Source organism: Dreissena polymorpha, chromosome 12 (assembly GCF_020536995.1).
Source record: "Dreissena polymorpha isolate Duluth1 chromosome 12, UMN_Dpol_1.0, whole genome shotgun sequence".
Lineage (NCBI taxonomy): Eukaryota > Metazoa > Mollusca > Bivalvia > Myida > Dreissenidae > Dreissena > Dreissena polymorpha.
Window position 1 is genome coordinate 74,522,079 of NC_068366.1, and position 9,514 is coordinate 74,531,592.

Consider the following 9,514-nt stretch of genomic DNA (forward strand, 5'->3'; position numbering starts at 1 on the left):
GTTCAAAAATGGTTCCGGTCCGTTGAAAAAAATGGCCGCCAGGGGGCGGGGCAGTATTCCTTATATGGTTATACAGAAACCTTGTGAACACTCTAGAAGTCACAATTTTAGCCCAATCATCATGAAACTTGATCAAAACATTGGTTTTATTGATATCTCGGACGAGTTCGAAAATGGTCCAGATCGGTGAAAAAACATGGCCGTCAGGGGGTGGGGCAGTTTTCTCTATATGTATATACTGAAAACATTTGAACACTCTAGAAGTCACATTTTTGGTCCAATCTTCATGAAATTTGGTCAGAAGATTTGTTTTCTGGATACAACGGTTTAGTTTAAAAATGGTTCGGATCGGTAAAAAAACATGGTCGCAAGGGGGGGGGGGGGTAATTTTCCTTATATTTATATAGTTAAAAAAGCTTTTGAACACTAGAAGTCACATTTTTTGCCTAATCATCATGAAATTTTGTTTAAAGATCGGTTTTTATAGATATCTCGGACGAGTTCAAAAATGGTCATGATGGGTGGAAAAACATGGCCGCCAGGAGGTGGGGCAGTTTTCTCTATATGTATATAGTGAAAACATATGAACAGTATGTTAAAGAAAGATAACCTGTACATACTTTCTAATACCAGTTGTTAACTCCCTTGTTAAAACCTAGTTAACACTCTAGAGGCCACATTTATTTCCAATCTTCATGAAATTTGGTCAGAATATTGGTCTCAATGATATCTTTGATGAGTTCGAAAATGGTTACGTTTGCTTGAAAAACATGGCTGTCAAGGGGCGGGACATTTCCTTATATGGCTATAGTAAAATCTTGTTAACACTCTAGAGGCCACATTTATTGTCCTATCTTCATGAAACTTGGTCAGAAGATTCATCCAAATAATATCTTGGAAGAGTTAAAAAATGATGCTGGTATGTTGAACATGGCCGCCAGGGGGCGGGGCATTTTTCCTTCTATGGCTATAGTAAAACCTTGTTAACACTCTAGAGGCCACATTTATTTTCCGATCTTCATGAAACTTGGTCAGAAGATTTGTTCCAATGATATCTTAGATGTGTTCGAAAATAGTTTTGGTTGCTTTAAAAACATGGCCACCAGGGGGTGGGGCAGTTTTCCTTATATGGCTATATATGGCTTTAGTAAAACATTGTTAACACTCTAGAGGACACATTTATTGTCCAATCTTCATGAAATTAAGTCAGAAGATTGGTCTCAATGATATCTTGGATGAGTTCGAAAATGGTTACGGGGCATTTTTCCTGATATGGCTATAGTAAATCCTTGTACTGTTGAAAAATGTGGCTGCCAGGGTGTTCACTAGTCATGAAAGTTGGTAAGAACATTTTGTTCTTATGACATCTTGGGCTGCACAGAACAGGTCAGTTCCTTTGAATCTCAGGTGAGCGACTTTAGGCCTTTCATGCCCTCTTGTTTATTTTTTTATTTATATTTTATTTATAATTTTAAATTATATTTAATTTAATTTCATAGTAAATATTTGAGCTTTTCCATTTTTAATATCTCCCTTTATCTAATTTTACAATAATATTTTTAATTGAAAACTTCAGTATTCACTGTAAAATGAATAGATGAGTTAAGGAAAAGTACAGTGATAAAAAACAGTATCTGTTTATAGTCTTCTTTTTATGTCCCCCACTATAGTAGTGGGGGACATATTGTTTTTGCCCTGTCTGTCTGTTGGTCTGTTTGCGCCAACTTTAACATTTTGCAATAACTTTTGCTATATTGAAGATAGCAACTTCATATCTGGCATGCATGTGTATCTCATGAAGCTGCACATTTTGAGTGGTGAAAGGTCAAGGTCATCCTTCAAGGTCAGAGGTCAAATATATGTGGCCAAAATCGCTCATTTTATGAATACTTTTGCAATATTGAAGATAGCAACTTGATATGTGGCATGCATGTGTATCTCATGGAGCTGCACATTTTGAGTGGTGAAAGGTCAAGGTCATCCTTCAAGGTCAGAGGTCAAATATATGTGGCCCAAATCGCTTATTTTATAAATACTTTTGCAATATTGAAGATAGCAACTTGATATTTGGCATGCATGTGCATCTCATGGAGCTGCACATTTTGAGTTGTGAAAGGTCAAGGTCATCCTTCAAGGTTAGAGGTCAAATATATGTGGCCCAAATCGCTTATTTTATGAATACTTTTGCAATATTGAAGATAGCAACTTGATATTTGGCATGCATGTGTATCTCATGGAGCTGCACATTTTGAGTGGTGAAAGGTCAAGGTCATCCATCACAAGGTCAAGGTCATCCTTCAAGGTCAAACGTCATATAGGGGGACATTGTGTTTCACAAACACATCTTGTTTAGTTACCTCCCTTTCTTTCATTTCCATATATTTTTTTTCTCTACAGCATAACTCCAACACTATATCAAAGCGCTGAAGGTACTGAATTTGTTCGCTGTTGTATAATCTTTGATGCAACTCAGTTTTCAAAATTATGTTATAGCTTTTTATATCGCAAGTTTGAAATGACCACAACCCATTCAAATGTTATAAAGAGTGTGTCTTAAAACACAGGTCGATAAGTGTTGTTTTTTCCAAATCATTGATACAGCTTATCAGTGTGCACAGGCTAATCTTATTTGACATGCATTAAGCCCCGTTTTCCCTGAAAGCAGCTAATATGTACAGATTTCAATGATAAACACTGGACTGTCCAACGTTGTCTTACAAGCTGTTAAATACACACTATGTACTGTACCAGTGAGAACAGGCAGATGCGGTGGTTAGAGCAGACGCTTTTAGAATTCGTCGTCTGCTAAATTTTACTGGAGTTATCCACACAGGCAGTCACGAGTTACGGTTCCTAGCGTAGCTTAGCCAATACTGATTTGCAAAATTGCGTTTGCATTATTTGTGTGCTATCTAATTGATCATTGAAATATAAATAGATGAAACAGGTGCCATGCTTTACAAATATAATTCTACTGTCTAAAACAAATGTTGTCATACAAACAAACACATTTCGGCGGGGATTTGGCACTACTGTGACAATCTCTTGTTACATCTGAAAATATTGACATAGAATATAAAATGCCACCTAAAATACGCGTTTTCATAATCAGATTCTTGAAATTAAATCCAGTCTCATGTAAAGATATTTCGTAGTAATCGGGCGAAGTATTATGCCCATAATCTTCCATTTGACATCGGTAACCCATCGCCTTTTCCCCTGCAATCTTCGTACTTTGCCAGAGCTAATAAACTGTTCGTATATCAACGATGTTAATGTCAACCCCCAGGGTCCACTCGTCGTGCAGACAATCGATTGGGAAATCTCGACACATTGCGTTGCAAAGCCAGACATAATAATAGAGTGGTCAGAGACACTTCATATAAGTTCAAAACAAAACTTGGCATTTGAATATGCCTGCTTTTGGTGGCACGGGGTGTTATACTGACGTTTGTTTTGACGAGACTAAGGATATCCGAGAGAACGGCGCGAAAAGCTATTGAGAACCTAGGTTCTTGTGAAAACCTTGGATATCAAACGAGAACTTTGGTTCTCGCAAATTGTTTTGGCTTTATAAATTTATCTGATAAATTAAGTTCTAGATTTGAAAACCTAGGTTTTCATGAAAATGCGTGTTTTTTTTATAGATATTCGGTAAATGTCTGACTGAAAACCTAGGTTCTGAAATGATAACTTAGGTTCTCATGAGAACCCAAGTTCTATGTGTCTATGTGCGTCGTCTCGCCGAGAACATGGGTTCTCGAGCGTAAACTAAGGTTTTCAAATGAGATCACAGGTTTCTGAATTTATGTTTAGCATTAAGGCTATAAAAAGTTCACTAGGGGTTAGTCACATTGAAACAAAAGTGATATTGTGTTATAATTGGTCAATATTGAAAACCACATTTCTCACATGAGAGACTAAGTTTACGCCGTCCGACACGTAATTCTGGGAACCTAGGTTCTCATAAGAACTATGGTTCCAAAAGAAAACCACGGATTTAGTATTAAAGATGAGAACTTAGTTCTCGTTATGAGAACTAGTTTTCACAGATTAATTAACGTCTGTCGAAACCTTGGTTTTCAAATAAGAACCTAGGCTATCGCCGTTTGATGTACATTTTATGATAGCTTGGGTTCTGGTGAAAACCTACGATATCGAATAAAAACTTGGGTTCTGGAAGCCATGTGCAATCTTCAAGCGAGAACCTAGGTTCTCAGAATGAGAACCTAGGTTATCAGTAAAAACCTAGTTTCTTTGGATTACGCGTCGAACCGCTTGCCATACAGTATCACGACCAAGTTCGATAACCAGCAAGATTTCTTAATTATAGCCATTGACATATACCATGATGGTCTAATAAACTGCTCCATTTTATAACTCAAACAGTTCCGGAGGCCCTTTCACGTTTTGGTAAATTGACATAAAAAAAGTAAAAGTTTCAGATTCGCAAATGCTCGTTGTAGTTATGATATTTGTGAGGAAACAGTAATACTGAACATTTACCATGCTCTACCATAGCCATTATAATAATCTTTTGACGATTTAAAAAACCTGAAAATTATAAAGCGTTGCAACGCGAAACGATTGAATAATTTGGAGAGTTCTGTTGTTGTCGTTATATTTTGTGATACTACGAGAATTGCTTTTATAAAATTAAAAATACATCACTAGTTGTGTGAGCACAGATAGCTACGGAATCCGGATAGTGCCATCTATAATCTCGCCCTTCTTTCATCAAGGGAGACACTAGACAAACGAAGCGATATTTAACACGATATATCGCCCTTGTGTAGGTAGCCCAAATGGCGATATATCGTGTTAAATATATCGTGCGTCGTCGCGTTTGTCGCGCAAACTATCGTGCCTCGCCGCGACTGTCGCGAAAAATATCGTGCGTTGCCGCGACTGTCGCGAAAAATGTGTCGTGTCTCGCGTTCAAAGGCCGACACTAGACACACGAAGCGACGCACGATATTGCGACTGTCGCACAAAATATCGAGTATCGCTTCGTGTGTCTAGTGTCGCGGTCTGAAATTAGATCGCGATACACGAGATTCAGATAATATGGGTGATATTTGAATAGTAAAAGATCGTGCGTCGCCGCGACTGTCGTGTAAAATATCGTGCGTCGCGTCGTGCTTCTATTGTCGCCCTTTGACCGCGAGACACGACACACGAAGCGATACACGATATTTTTCGCGACAGTCGCGGCTTCCTACACAAGGGCGATATATCGTGTTAAATATATCGTACGTCGCCGCGACTGTCGCGAAAAATATCGTGCGTCGCCGCGACTGTCGCGAAAAATATCGTGTATCGCTTCGTGTGTCTAGTGTCGCCCTTGATGAAAGAAGGGCGAATTATAGATGGCACTATCCGGATTCCGTAGATAGCCGAGTGATGTAAGCGATAGACTTTTATTCCAGGAGTCAGTGGTTCTAGTCCTGTTGAGGGTTACTTTTTTCTTTCTTTTATTTTATCATTGTTTTTACTGAAGCCTTTTAGATCCAAACTTTACATTTATCAATAGGCTTTTAATGACAAACTTCAATACATGCCGAAATCTGTGACAAGGCCCCTTTAAAATTCGATAATAATGACGTTTTGCACTGAAGTTGTGTGTGCATGTGGCAATTATGCAGTCCTAGAACGAGTTTGAATTCTGGTAAGTCGGGCCAAGGTCAAAGTCACTGTTACTGAAATTAGAAAACGGTTACCGCTCAATAACTTAAGTTTTGATAGTTGTTATTGCACTGAACTTGTGTTTCTTGGTACACAATCTTACCCAGCTTGCTTTCCAATCAGGGCGCAGTTGATCTAGGTCACTGGTACAGTTAAAAAGACCAACGGTTTCCACTCAATAACTTTTGGCGAGGGAATAGCCCTGAAAATAAATTAATTGGTATCTTAAATTCAGGCCTAGCTTAGGATCGCTATTTGGGGCCAGTCACGGGCGGATCTTTTAATAAGTCGTCACTACTGTTTGAATATTTACTTTTATTCATACAGAGTAAACAGTCTGTGCTCTATCAACGCTGACTTACACATGGGGTCCCATCGTACAGGGCACATTTTTCTTGTATCGATACTGATAATCTCGACAAAGTGCACGGCGAGAGAAGATGTAATGGACAAATCAACACCAGAAGCCAATAAGAAAATGAACTTTATTTGAGAGATTGCTGTCAGGAGGCTCTTCATTATAATGTTTGATGAATATTGTTTACGCAAAGCACAGATATTAACCCATTTATGCCTAGTGGACTCTCCCATCCTCTAAATTGGATCAATTTATTTCCAAAATTAGGGATGTCTAGTATTTATTTTTATATTTAGAATATTTCTTACAGAAATTCATTCATCATGCGGCGTCTCATCTGGGTCTGCGCTGTTTGCCAAGGCTTTTTTTCTAGACGCTAGGCATAAATGGGTTAAATGAGATATGTTCCTCGTCAGTTGTTCAATACTTGTAGTCATACGTTCATTGTGTGGTGATGTCACCCGTCAATATGATTATGAATTGGTATTGTTTTACTTGGCTCTTCCTTTGTTACTGATTTGATTTCCTTGTATACTTGTTTTTTTTATGACATTTTATGACTTTAGATTCATAGTACAACGGACATTGAAGCCCCGAGTTGATTTGAAAGCTGAAGTTTATTTCCAGGCCAAGAGAATTGCGATTGTGTTGTGTTTTTTTACAGAAAATTCTTCACGAGATATTAGTGCATTTGCAGCAAAACTGGGTTACGAGAAATTGGCAAACATGTTGTAATGGTTCATGAGACTAGAAAAACGTAATCCATCGCTAGGACACAAGGACGCTACTTTAAGTAAACTACACACCAAACCCTATTTTATACACTTCGTGACATTCCTTGAACCGATCGACAATGCAATTGCATATTTACTGTGTGTACCTCTTTCACTTATCCACGCTACAGACGTTTCAATTACACGAGTTAGACAAGTCAACATCCACAGCAGTCGTTATATAATGTCAGGGTTGTAACATAGATTAGGTGATTGCATCCTTTCCATAAAGATAATGTATAGGTTTAATATATCGGTTGATAGCTGCTCATTTAGAACATTTTTCATGTGCTAATCAGAACTCACTGTATAAGTGATTACTATTCGATGACCAACACCTATTTTGGCATTGGCACATTTTGTGAGCCATAACACTAATCCTTACATTTGATGTCCATACTGTGTTTTATTGCGTGATGGCTTGTAATGCTTTTTCCAAAACTGTTTGACAAATAAACAGTGTAGAATATTGTTGCATTCTTTTCGTGTCAATGACAACTTCGAGAAAAATAACTACATAAGCAGAGGTATTGATCTGAATTTAGCTGTTATTGATTACTGTAGATATTTAAGCCTCAAAACTTCTAGCAGTTTGTGATGATATTTGTTTTAATTATTCTAGAGCGGCGACTCTATCTATCATTAATCAGGCTTAAAGTTTTTGTTCGTTTTCTGCTGCTTGCGTTATGCTGTATTGGATCAGAGAATTTGCCACGCGTATTTAAGTATACGAGAAACAAAGTCTTAGAGAAAAGATGGTTGGTGCCGAGATGTAAAATGTTATGCCATCGAGGCTGAGACAAGAACAATAGGACCAGCTTTAGATATACCGCGCATTGGAATACACAATTTACAAATATTATCACTTTACGTTGATAAAAACATATATCCGGACATGCCTTATTTAAGTTCACTTTTACATTAATAAAACATATTTAGCCTTTATCTCTGGTTGTTTCATCACACCTGTCTTTTATTTCTATCAATTTTATTTACTTATTTATACAACGCTTATCGGCATATGCGCCTCGCTCTGTAAAAAAGGGTTTAATGCATGTGCGTAAAGTGTCGTCCCAGATAAGCCTGTGCAGTCCGCACGGGCTTATCCGGGACGACACTTTCCGCTTTTAAATTTTCCGTTTAAAGAAAGTGTCTACCTAACAAAAATCTAGTTTAAACGGAAAGTGTCGTCCGTGGTTAGCCTGTGCGGACTGCACAGGCTAATCTGGAACGACACTTTACGCACATGAACAACCCCCCCCCCCATGGCTCATATAAATTATATATTTACACATTCGTCAGCGTTTGTGTCTTTAAATTGGACATTTCTGGAATAGAGGAATCCACGTTTTCAAGTATTTGGTATTCACCATATTATAATCTCTGAAAACATAGAACACCATAACATTGTCCGCATGTAGGATAACTCAAACTGCATGCCGATTGTGGCCGTTAAGTTATTTTGTCAAAAACAAAAACGGTTTCGTTGAAAAAAATACGTCTTGAATCTTACTGAGTTCATCCCCCCCCCCCACCCCCCTCCCGAAGATATATCGCGTTGAATCAATACTTGAAAGATGGACGCAATATGAGGCGTCGAAAACAGTTAACAGCGTCTCGACTTCGACCTAATGTCGGATTTTCAATTAGGAAACAAACAGAGAATTGGCACGCTATGAATCGGATTTGTCCGAGCAAAGTCCCACTTTGGCGTTCACATATTCTCAGTATGGTCCCTCGTGACCGTTGTGCGCAAAGTGTCTCTGGTCGGAGATTCTTTCTTAATTCTCTGAACGCGAGCTATTGTATAGGGCGTGAATGGATATATATTTTTTTCAAAATAAAGACTTAATACAAAGCATTTGATTCCTTTGATTTTAAAGTGTTAATCATTTTATCATATTTTTATTTTTATGCAGCAACATTCTTAAGCACAATTTAGTTTCAGTCAGCCAATTTGTAAATTGTAAGTTTAATTAGAAATTCCCTACAACTCTGTATTGTTTTATATCTACCGATGAATTGACATTTCAGATAAAATGCGCTTACCAACAACTTGGATCTGGAATATGCGCATCGCATATCAAATGTAAACAGCACGTTACTTACATGCCAAGGTAGAATATCCAGATCTGAATTACTGAAATAATAAAGTGATGCGCTAATTTAACAGTGTTTTAATAATAATTATTATTATAACTTTTTGCCATACTCGCAACTAATTTCCACCGATAAAACATAGTATTAAATAGTCAGAAATTATGTTTGTGTAAGTAGACGCATACTATAAAAGGCTCTTTAGTACCCATCCACCTTAATGTTCCTACTTGTTTGTCATTTTGTTTTCTTCAAGGTATTTTTATCAAATTTACAGGATTTCCCCCGTGTTTCATATTGTATAAATTTGTAAAGTAATGTTTCTAATCAATAGGTTAAACACTCTTTTAAGTCAATAAAACAAACGTTAACGTCTTAATTGAAAAACTAGACTAAGTGTATATTTATATGTATACATTTGTCATCCGCACGGAATTGCCATCCATCAATTAAAACCTGCCTGAGGGTAAGTACAGTTTATAAATACTTCGATGACAACTCTACGTGTTAAACCTGTGACTGTTCAGTCTCACTATACTGATACTGTCAGCGATAATTTCGCCAATTAACGCGCTCACGTCGATGTCAATTAACAATTATT